At 38.3% G+C, this 12,507-nt stretch overlaps 1 protein-coding gene across 1 annotated transcript in view; it reads left to right on the top strand.

Moving 5' to 3' along the window:
• Window positions 1–232: 232 nt before the first annotated feature.
• Window positions 233–12,507, top strand: part of MYOCD (myocardin) — a 165,217-nt gene continuing 152,942 nt past the window's right edge. The window contains exon 1 of the mRNA XM_067463812.1: window positions 233–266. The gene's annotated coding sequence lies outside the window, so the exon portion shown is untranslated. The remainder of the gene's footprint in view (window positions 267–12,507) is intronic.

Genomic DNA, 12,507 nt, shown 5'->3' with positions numbered 1-12,507 from the left:
GAGTCTGGTGCATGTAGCAGTGGCAGTAAGATACACATTTGGAGCTTGGATGGCAGTTTCAGTAGCAAAGAAATGTTCCAATTAAGTTAGCTATCCTTTTATGCTGGGATGTGCGTACCCACAAGGGTAGGCTTTGCCCTAGCTTCTCCCTTCAAACATCTGCTTCTGCTTATGCAGCTGAAGCTGCAGGTCTGTGTGCAATTTTAAAACATCAGTTCTGCAGCTGATATGAATCAGAAAAAATTACTCCTCTGTGGGTTTCTAAGGTAACTGGCATTTCTCTCCTTATTGTACTCTGATATTAACAATAACAGTAATAATACTTAGCAATGTATCTAGAAATCTTGTATTAGAAACATTTCATGGAATTACAGAGAGGACCCTGGAGATCCTCTTATCCATTGTCTTTCAGGAGAGTAAGGTGTATTGTGCTTAAATTAACTGTGACAGATGCCTTGGACTACTTGTAGAACTTGGATGTCTCCATTGCCCCAGGCAATGGAGACATTGTTCTTCTCTCTTTGAAATTGTGCTGAAATTGTGTTCCCAGAGCCCGGCTTTCCATCTTTAACATGCAATTAGACATCATAAAGGTGCTACCTTTTTTGTTCCTTCATCGTATGACAAAGTTAAGTTGTTTATTCAAGAGCTGATGCCATTTGATTAACACTGAATCATTTCTTTGATATTTTTTTTGCAGCTCTGATTATTTCTTCAAAACCAGCTATTAATTGACTGAATTTTTTTTTCCTATTGATCACGGGGCAAATCCTTTCCTGTCCTTCTATTGAGTGTAAAGCACCCAAAGTGTTAGAGCTATTACTCATTGTGTAGCTACTGGGAAGAGAGTTGAATGAAGGTTTTGCTCCACCATAGGAATTCTGTCCACTCAATCAAGTTGTCCTAACCCACATTTATTGCATTGCAGAGAGAAACGGAAAATTACTTCCACCTAGAACTTTTACATTCACGTGTTCATATTCCCATGAAAAATTTGCCTGCCTTTTTTTCTTTGAATGCTTAAACCATATTTTATAAATGTACAACTGAACTACTGAGTTACTGTAATGCTAAACATTTTGAAATGGATTGAAAACTTCACGGGAGGGAACAATATCTCCACACACACACCCCCCCCCCCATGCTACACTTATTACACTTACTTGTTACTTTGTATGTGTGTGCATGTGCCTTCAAATGCCTGTGATTGCTATTATGTTTTGAACAGCAGAAGTCCTAAAGGATGTATTTATCATTTCACAGATTGCTTAATGGTCCTTTGTTCTTAATGCGTGCACTGTAGCTGCGGCACTGTCTTCAGTAAGGTGCATTCCAATAAACATTACTGTAGGCCATGCTGACCTCTAATCACTTGAAAACCACCCGAAAACAAGGAAATGTGTGTCTCTAGGCATATAGAAAGCTTTATATGGAAGGGTTTGCAAGGAGCAAAGGAGTGTCTTAGAAAGCATGAGCTTTGAATGAAGAAACAGCTAGGCTGAGTTCTTGATACCATAAATTCAAAGGAACAAGAAAGGCATCTGCCTAGACCAGTGGTTCTCAACCTGTGGGTCCTCAGGTGTTTTGTGCATTCTGCTGGATGGATCAGCTAATTATCCCACATTAGGAAGTTTTGGATTAAAAGACTTGAAAAAAAGAGTTACCAACTTTGATTTGCTATTGATAAACTTTTGGTTTTCAAAGAGGACTTACAAACTTGTGTATTTTGCTGTAAGAATCATTTGTTTATCCCACATAAGGATTTTTTTTGGTTTAGAGAATTGCATGAAGTATACTTTGTACAAGCTGCTAGTACATTTAATGTTATAGTACTATGAGCATAGATATGATATACATTCTTATGATTATTATATATGTATTACTTTTTGGTATATAGAGGCCTTTTCCCCTTGGCCTACAACTCCAGAAATCCCAGCCAGTTTACCAGATGGTAGGATTTCTGGGAGCTGAAGGCCAAAACATCTGGGGACTCACAGGTTGAGAACCACTGGCCTAGATCCTGCCTAAGACTCGAAGAGCTGACAGTATTGGGTTTGGAGAATGAAATACTCTGACTAGAAATAGAGCTGCTTCCTGTCTTACTTTTCTGCTACTATGAGCAGGCATAATCTCTTTATATTTTTATTTATAGATCACCTAGTCTCTTGTTTGATCTCAAGAGGACTTACACAATTATAAACAAATACAGATTTAAATTTAAATAATTCATAAGTTAAAACCTAACTGTACTATCAATTGGTTAAAACAGGCATCCTCAAACTGTGGCCCTCCAGCTGTTTGAGCCTCCAACTTCCAGATGCCCTTACCAGCTTGTTATGGTCAGGAATTCTGGGAGTTGGAGATGGAAACAGGTGGAAGGCTGTAGTTTGAGGATGCCTAGATCAAAAAGACACTACGGCACCACCTTTTTCATTTTCCCTTACAAGAAGGAATGGAACCACTGTAAAACAGTGACTATGTGTCCCATCCTAATAAGGTAGTCCTAAATAATGCCATGGTTCATAGTTTCAAAAGCCAACAAGAAATATAGTGGAATCTACAGGGACACCTCTACCCTCATTAAATGATAATATAGTTCATCTATCAAAGCAAGCTAGGTTGTCTCTGTCCCATAGCCAGACCTGAAGCCAAATTGAAATGGATCTAGATAATCCACCCCAGTCTCTTGCAAAATAAAAAATGGAATGTTTTGAGACTGGCCTCTAATTTACTAGGAGTTTTAAAACCTCCTTGAAGCATGCTGGAGCTCTGCCTTCTTCAGCAAGACACTGAGCACTTTTTCCACCCACACTACCAAATCCCCCTCTAGTTTTTTTTAAGAGCCTGGAAGGACAAGGATGTAACAAGCATTTGCTTCATACTGATTGTGTCCACTACCCTGGCTATTTCCACATTCAAGGAGTCAGCCAAGGACCTCTTCTCATGGGGACCATACAGTTGCACCAGCAGTTGTCAGCAAAAGGGAAAGTGTGCAGGTGCCTCATGCTGCCCTGCATGCCCTTCCTCCTCCTCCCATCCTTTGGTGGAGATGAAACAGGGTGCGTTGGCACCCTGTCCTCATCAGATGGAGAATTGGCAGCAGCATGCATTGCCCTGCCACCCTTTCACCCAGCATATGAGATAAAGGGGAAGAAATAAACACTTTCCTCTCCATGGTGGAGGAGGAAGCACATTTTGATGCTTCCTCTCCACTTCCGGAGGAATGTGGGCGGGTCCTGTCATGCGTCATCTGATGGTGCTTGGCAGGACCTATCCAAGCCCTGGATAAAAGTGGCAAAACGGGGCTATTTTGCCCTGTGTGAACAGGTCCCAAAACTAACAAAATTGCCTGCAACTTCCCAGGAGCCACCAGGAATCTATCCATATTCGTAGGTTTCCTGGGGCAGACCATCTTAATTGGTTCACTGCCCCTGCAGAGGTCTTAAGTTTTGGAAAGTCTAAACTATTATTTTGTCTATTGTCTTGGATTGGTTCTTCCAGTCCCCCAGTCACCCTACCCAACACAGAAAATAAGGTCCTTGTGTGCACAACAGGATAAATATAGACAATTATCACAGGTCTATGGTCATCATGGCAGAAATGAAGTCCTGTATTGCTCCCACAAGTCAGTCTCAGCATGGATATTAATATATCCCAGCACTACAAGCCGAGTGTACTAAACTGGAGACTATCTTAGGAAGAAAGGCCCTAGAGCAGCAAGGTGGGCAGTATACCAGTAGAATCCATATTATGTCCCAGCCACCTAGTTTCAGGTGCACACACTCAAGGCCAGAAAAATGTGGGATAGGGCACTGGAACTCAATCCTGGTGATTCCCTGAAACCCCACCTCCCTGCGTCCCAGGTATTGTTTGCTGATAGACAGAGAACCTGGTGGACAAAGCTGAGAGAGAGGGAGGTTTTGCCATTCAGTGACCTTTCATTTACCAGCAACATTTCTAATCCAGAGGATGATACCAAGGCTAACCAAGTTACCAGATTTAGTGAGAAATTAGGGGTTGGGGCAAATAATCTAAGTTGCAGTGGCAGTAATAGTAGAGGTTAGAATTTAGACACTTTCCCATAAAAGTCCTTGTTTGAGGAGGGTTTGATTTAATAAAATGGCTTAGATCCAGACTATCTGAATACCATGTCTCCTTATATGAGCCTGCCATGATTTCGTTAGAAGATAATGGACAATGCCATTTAAGACAAGAAGGATATTCATTTGGGTCAATGCTGTTCTATTGTTAATAATGGTGTTTGCTAGTCCTTTGCTTCTGTAACTAGCATCCACAAATTCTCAGTTGAGGACAGGTTTGCCCAAGACATTTTGTCACCTGAGACAGAGTGCCTAGGTCATTGTCATTGTTTGCATTACCTTAAACCAATTATTTTGGCAACTGAGACAGAACATTCAACAAACATCTCACCACCAGTAAAAGGTACAACAGTAATTTAACTAATGAATTTCATGCCTTTTCATGGTTCAACACCTCATTCTGCCTAATTTAGGGATGGGACTTGTGCAGTTCTTCAGAGGTTAGTGAAAACCCTGAATTCGTCACCACAGGCTATACTGCCTAAGACTGATGGAATTTGCAATCCAACGACATTGGGAGAGCCATCCAATTTCCACATTCCCATGGCCAAATGATAAGTGGCTCTGATTGCGGACAGCTTCTAAAGAACAAAATGTGCTGGATATTTAAATACATGAAGCAAGAGTCAGATTAAACATTATGACTGGATTAGGAATGCCTTTCTTCTTCTTCTTCTCCTTCTCCTTCTCCTTCTCCTTCTCCTTCTCCCTCCCTCCCTCCCTCCCTCTCCAGTATGTATGTGTTAAGAGGAGGGGGCATTATTTTAGAGCAGCTCCTTTTCCAGGAAGCCTCGTGTCTTTGTTATCCCCTTTGCATCGCTTTATCTGGACATCTTTTAGCCACCCAGCTCAGCCTCCTGAGGGACGCACCATCTGCATGTTGAGGATGTAATTAGGCTTTTGCGGTGTTCTTCATTCCATGTTTGCTGTACGTGGATTAGTGTAAGATTAGTGGAGTGTAAATCCTTAATCCCCTGGGTATCTGGCCTCTGAAATATATTGTTCTCCATTTCCCCCAGGGCAGCACTGTTCCATCTTGTAATTGTAAAGTATTTATCTGGGTCACATTAAAAAGCATTTGATATAATTTTAAATTTGGCATCTCTGGACTGCTTTTGTTTTAGACCAGTGTATAATTCAGTTAATTTTAATGGTCATTTAAAAAGCTATGCCACAAAAAGGAAGATTATTTCTTATTTCAGCATTTGTAAGTAGTTTTTTGGAATGCCAGTAGGCAGCAGGAGGGAAGGACAATTAACTCGCGGGTGCTTTAAAGTTCTTTGCACATTAGCTTTACTGCGGATGTGTTTTGTGGGATGATTTCTATCTTTCTTCCCTTCTTCACAGACATGGACCTGAAACCCATTCCAAGCTTTTATGTACAGTAACATTTGTAGAATGCATGATTTCAGTCTAAGGATACATCTACACTGTAGAATTAATGTAGTTTAACAACACTTTAACTGCTATGGCTCAATGCTATGAAATAATGGGAATTGTAGTTTTCCAGTTTTTAGCCTTCTCTTCCAAAGAATGCTGGTATCTCACCAAACTACAATTCTCATGAGCGCCTAACATGTACCCAACCCTCATGCAATAGTTTTCAATACTCTTTTCTCACATCCATCAGGATGGTATAGAATGAAAGGAATCAAGGACCTTGGCTACCAAAGAGAAAAGCTCACTTAGCAAAGCCCACTATAAATCCAAATGTACACTCTTTGTTGGATCTCACTTGGGATTGGAGACATTTAAACTAGATGCTTTGAACTAAAGCTCTTTTTAAAAAAACTCTCATCATTTGCTCTGTTGAAAATCTGATGGGGATTGAGGGAAAGTTTCCCACTCCAATCTGCTAATCTGTTAAAAAAGAAATAATAATGTCATAGAAACATAGAGCTGGAATTGACTACTAGGCCCATCTAGTTCTGTCCCTGCCATGCCAGAATACACAATCAGAATATTCCTGACAAAATCTAGGAGAATGAAATCAAAAAGGAAAACAAATATAATAAGTTAGTAAGTTTGTTGTTTGGCAGATATTCACAGAGACCCTCACCTGAGAGTTGTATGTTGCAATGGTGTTCCAAGACTGGAATCTCAGTTTTGTCTTATAGTGACTTCCGGTGGGTGATGGCGACGGGCAAACCTCGTTGAGAGGGAGCTCCGACGGGGGACCAGCGTAGAGGCGCATTTGGGTGAGCTTATTGCTCCCCCACCTTTGCTGGATTGAAGGCAAAGGTGTAGCGAACCCGCAGAGACCTGTAGAGCCCCAAGAGCCCCTTTCCCTCAAGGAGGGGGGCCGAGGGGGATCCGGGTCGGCGGGAAGCAAGCGCCCCGCAGGGATCGGGTGAAAACCCGTTTCAACCGCAGCCAGCCCACACAAAAGAAAGAAGAAAGAAATAAGAATCTCAAGGAGAAAAACGAGAAGATCTCACCATCAGGTAACGAGAGAGATTACCTCAAAGTAATTAATAAAGCAGGAGACCAAGAGCGGAGAAGTAAAGATAAGAAGTTTAAAATCATATAGAACTATACAGAGAAATTAAGAGAAAAGCGAAAGAGCGAGAACGCTAAATAAAAGGCGATCCGGAAAGGAAACAAAGGCACAATTTGATTAATTTGACAAATTGGGAAATATTTTATTAAAAATTTAATCATATAATTAACTGCTGCGTGGGAAGAAAGGCTGGAGAGATAAGAGGATTGATAACCTAGAATTGGATTAAATAAGCAGCCGCCCGCCTGCCCCATTTTCAACCCGCTCCCTGCCCTCACCTCCACCCATCCCGATTTGGTAAAGAAGAAAGCTGAATCCTGACCTTGAGCGCCATATTGTTGTGGCTAGCGAGCCCCTTCTTTATAAACAAAGGGGGAAAGAGGAAAAACAGGAAGTGACGAAGTGAAGAGAAGAGGAAAGGGAAGTGAAGTCAGAAGGAAGAGGAGGGACAAATAAGAAGAAGAAGGGCGGAAGAGAACTCAGAGGAAGGGCGGAAGAAGGGCAGAATCATAGAGAAGTAAGAGACCATAGAGAAAAAACGTTACGGAGCGGCGGAGCGGCGGAAAGCGGCAAAAAACGGCAGAAATTGGCTTTTATTTTCTGAAGTAAACAGAGATAAAGAGACACCCGTGGACATCAGAGGACGAGGACGAGAAGCAGACGGGAGGAGAAGCGAGGACGAGAAGAAGACGAGCCACAAGGAAGAGAAGCAGACGAGTACTACAGGAACGAGGACGAGAAGAAGACGCTAACCAGGAAGAGAAGCAGACGAAATAGGGGAAGAGAAGAAATTCTTAAAGAAGATTGAAGAATATTGGGGAATCAACGGATAAGATAAGATAATTGATGATTAGCTGAATCAAATATAAATAATATAAATAAATAATAATAATCAATTAATTGCAGCTGTAAAATCCAAATTAATTAACTGTAAATCAAATCAAATATATAGTAAATATATTAATAAAGGAAATTGTTTTAAATTGAAGAAGACAAATCAATTATAGATTTATATATATATAATTAAGAAAATAACAAAAATAATTTAATATTGGGAATTAATTGGGAAATAATTATAGATAAATTTAATGAATTAGAATATATAAATTGATTGAAAATTATTGTTGAGAATAATAAGGAATAGATGTCATTAAAGGGGAAGCAAGAGAAGGAGAAGATCCAGATAAGAAGAGGTTCCTTAGATACTAGTCTTAATATGGAGAACATTTTGAAGGAAATAAAAAAACTGTCCGAAAAACAAGACTCATTAAAAAAGGATATGGCGGATAAACAAGAAGAATTTTTTAACAAGCAAGAAAAAAATTACAAAAAAATGACAGAAGAGTTTCAAGGAATGAAAAAGAAGATGGAAGAGGAATTTGGGCAAATAAAAAAAGATATATCTCATCTATACGGAGAAGTAAAGGAGTTGAAAACTAGCAAAGAGAAGATGGAGGAAACACAATCTCACATGTTGAAGAGAATCAAAGGAATAGATAGACAAAAAGAAAAGATGGAAATAGAGCAAGAAAAGTTACTACAAAAGCAAATGGATTACTACCTACGATTCAGAAATATTCAAGAAGCCAAAGAAGAAGATATTGTCCAGTTGATAACGGATATGATAGCAAAATGTCTGGAATGTGAAGAAGATGAATTGGAGATGGAGTTAGATCAAATCTATCGTGTATCTTCATTTTATTCAAGGAAAAATAAGACGCCACGAGATGTGATAGTACAATTCACACGGAAAAAAACCAGAGACGAAGTGTTATATAGAAGCAATAAGAATCCAATCTATTATAAAGAAACCAAGATTGCAGTTCTGAAAGAATTTCCACAATCGACCTTAAGTAGAAGAAGAAAGTACTACTTCCTTACAGATGAATTAAAGAAAAGATCAATTAGATTCCGATGGGAGAGAATTGAAGGCATTATGGTGACGTACAAAGAAGAAAGATATTGGTTGACATCGGAACAAAAGGCCAAATCCTTCTATGAGAATTTAATGAAAGAAGCTGAAGAGGAAAAACCTGAAGGAAGGAAAGGGGATAAAAAGGCATTGACGCCAGGGAATGGAAATGGAAATGGCAAAGAGAAGAAAAAGCCAAGAATTGAGACCCCAGAGGAATACAGACGGTTTAGTAAAAGTCAAGGGAGTAGTGTACCAACATCAGAAGATTTAGGAGAAGGAGCTTACGGTCCGGACATAACAGCGCAAGGAATTTCGGAACTGAATCTGGGCGATATAGGACAAGACACAGATTTACTTGGATAAAATGGCAGAAAGACAAATCAAATGTTTCTCGAATAATATTAATGGTATGAATTCGCCCCAGAAACGGAATAAATTATTTGGTAAATTACAAAAGGCAAATCTGGACATTATCTCATTACAAGAAACACATATCTGCCACAAACATGTGGCACATTTGGAAAATAAGAGATTAGGTAAGACGTTTTATTCATCATACGAAAAGAAAAAAAGAGGAGTAGTAACATATATAAAAGAAAATTTGACTCCAGAATTGGCGTTTAAGGATGTAGAAGGAAGATGTGTAGCAGTTACAATTTCGATGGGATCTTTGAAAATTTTGATATGTAATATATATGCACCAAATGGCCCAAAGACTAAATTCATTCACTTTTTATTCACAAAATTAAGAGAAACAGAATTTGATGAGCTTTTACTGATCGGGGACTTTAATGGAGTAATGGACAAACAAAAAGACAAGAATAAGACAAAAAGGAACGGAGATGGAGGAGGCTTATTGCCACAAAAATTTTTCGATCTCCAAAAGGAATTTGACTTGGAAGACATCTGGAGAGTTAGGAATGAAAAGAAACAGGACTACACCTTTTATTCCCATCGACACCAAACATGGTCAAGGATAGATATGGCGTGGATATCTAAAAAATTAGCTACTAAGGTAGTACAGACGGAAATACTACCCAGAGACATTTCAGATCACTGTCCATTGGAGATAGAAATAAATTATAAGAATTACCAAAGGAAATGGAGATTGAATGAAAATCTGATAAAGACAGAGGAAGATAAAATGCATTATAATAAAATTATTAAGGACTATTTTGAAATTAATGATATTGGAGAGACAAAAATACAAGTAACATGGGACGCGCTGAAAGCCGTTTTAAGAGGACATTTCATTCAACATGGAGCTAGGAAAAATAAAGAAAGAAATAGACAAATGAAGGAAGTGATGAATAAAATTGGAGAGAAAGAGTCAGAACTAAAAAAGAAACCGGATAGTAAAAAACTGAATAAGGAAATAGCGAGACTTAAACAGGAGAAGTCCCGCTTAGAGATGGAAAGACAAGCAAGAGAGCTGAAATTTTTGAAACAACAAACGTTTGAAAATGCAAATAGATCTGGGAAATGGTTAGCAAGACAGGTCCGCAAGAAGAAACAAGCTATTCAAATAACGAAAATAATTGAAGGAGATAGAGTATGTACGACTGATAAGGAGATTATGGAAGAATTTAGGAAATACTTCAGTAAATTATATACAAGTGATGGAATAAAGAAGGAGGAAATTACCGAATATATAAGTCAACTGAAACTGCAAAAAGTTTCGGAGGAGATACGAGAAAAGCTAAATAAAGAGATTACGGAAGAAGAAATTGGTAGAGCACTGAATAAAATGGATGCAGATAAGGCCCCAGGCCCTGATGGATTTACGGCGGGTTTTTATAAATCAACGAAGAGAACTGTTCTACCAATGTTGAAAAAGGTCCTAAATGAGGCACTATTGTACCAAAAAATCCCGGAATCTTGGAATCAGGCCGAAATAGTAATGATACATAAAGAAGGTACATCATCTGAGAATATCAAAAACTACAGACCTATCTCATTACTCAATGTAGACTATAAAATCTTCACGAACATCTTGGCGACAAGACTAAAAGAATTTTTGATGGATTGGATAGGGGAAGACCAGACAGGGTTTCTCCCGGGAAGGTACATGAAGGATAATATACGAACTGTTCTTGATTTGATAGAATATTTTGAAGTGAACCACCAGAAAGAAGCCGCCATTTTATCAATTGACGCTGAGAAAGCATTTGATAATCTGAATTGGGATTTTTTTAAGATGCTGATCCAGGAGATGGATATGGGAGCACAATTTACAAATGCAATTAATGCGATTTATGATGTACAAAGAGCAAAAATTCGGATAAACAGTCAACAATCCGAAGAGTTCATAATTACGAAAGGAACAAGACAAGGTTGCCCGCTATCTCCCTTGATTTTTATTATGGCTTTGGAGCCATTGATGAGGAGAATAAGAGAAGATACGAATATTAAGGGAGTTAGAATTGGGAAATACGAATATAAGATTAAAGCCTTTGCGGACGACCTGTTAGGGATAGTTGAAGATCCCATAAATAACCTTCAGAAGTGGATAGAGAAAATTCAAGAATACGGAAGAGTGGCAGGTTTCAAATTGAATAAAGGAAAAACAAAAATTTTAACAAAAAATGTAAAGAAGGAAAAACAGGAGAAGATCACATCTATTACAGGAATGGAAATTGTTAAAAAATTAAAATATTTAGGAATTTGGATATCTACCAAGAATGGTCAATTGTTGAAGAACAATTATGAATTGGTCTGGAGTAAAATACAGAAGGACCTCAAGAATTGGAAAATATTGAAGTTATCTCTATTAGGAAGAATAGCGGTAATTAAAATGAATGTATTACCGAGATTACTGTTTTTATTTCAAAATGTCCCCATAATCAGAAATCAAACAATTTTTAAAAACTGGAAGAAAGAATTGTTGAAATTTGTTTGGGAGGGGAGGAGACCTAGAATTAAATATTTAAATTTAATAGATAAAAAAACAAGAGGAGGTCTAGGTTTCCCAGACCTGAAAGCCTATCACGATGCAAGTGCTCTCTTATGGATCAGAGATTGGATGTTATTAGAAAATGAAAAAGGATTGAATTTAGAAGGACATGATCTACGTGTGGGCTGGCATGCCTACACGTGGTATGACAGAGAGAAAAAGGAAAAAAATTTCGGAAATCACTTTGTAAGAGCATCCTTGTTGAGAGTATGGGAGAAATATAAGAATTACTTTTACATTAAAACACCCCTTTGGATCTCTCCAATGGAGGCGCATCAAAGAAGATTATCAGGCTGGAGAGCGTGGCCAACATATAAAGACATTTTAAAAGAGAATACAGGAGAGATTAAACCTTATGAGCAATTAAAGGAGAAAAATGTGAATATGACATGGCTGCATTATCTACAAATGAAAGATTACATTAAGCAAGATAATAAAATAGGTTTTGCTTGGGAAGAATCAATCTGGGATAAAATTTTGAAGGCAAAGAAAAAAGTTATCACAGTTATTTATAATACGCTCTTGTTGTGGCTAACGGAAGCTGAACAAGTTAAACCATGTATGATAAAGTGGGCAGAAAACATAAGAAGACCGATTCAATTTAGGGAATGGGAACAGATATGGAACAAGAAATTAAAATATGTATATGCAACAGATTTAAAAGAAAACTGGATAAAAATGTTCCACAGATGGTATACCACTCCTAAGAAATTATCTTTAATGAATAAAAACTCTTCGGACAAATGTTGGAAAAACTGTCAACAGATAGGGACATTTTATCATATGTGGTGGACGTGTAAAGAAGTAGTGAAATACTGGTCTATGATACACGAAGAGTTACAAAAAATTCTGAAAAAAGTATTCAAAAAGAAGCCAGAATATTATTTACTGGGCTTCACGGATATGGAATTACAATTACAGGAAAATGACGATAAACTTTTTACCTATATGACGACGGCAGCGAGAATAGTGTTAGCAAAGGTTTGGAAACAGGAAAGTATACCAAATAAGGAGGAATGGTTGATGAAAGTTAGAGAAA

The sequence above is a fragment of the Anolis sagrei genome, chromosome 2 (genome assembly GCF_037176765.1).
Source record: "Anolis sagrei isolate rAnoSag1 chromosome 2, rAnoSag1.mat, whole genome shotgun sequence".
Classification (NCBI taxonomy): Eukaryota; Metazoa; Chordata; class Lepidosauria; order Squamata; family Dactyloidae; genus Anolis; species Anolis sagrei.
This window is presented reverse-complemented; position numbering and strand designations above follow the sequence as displayed.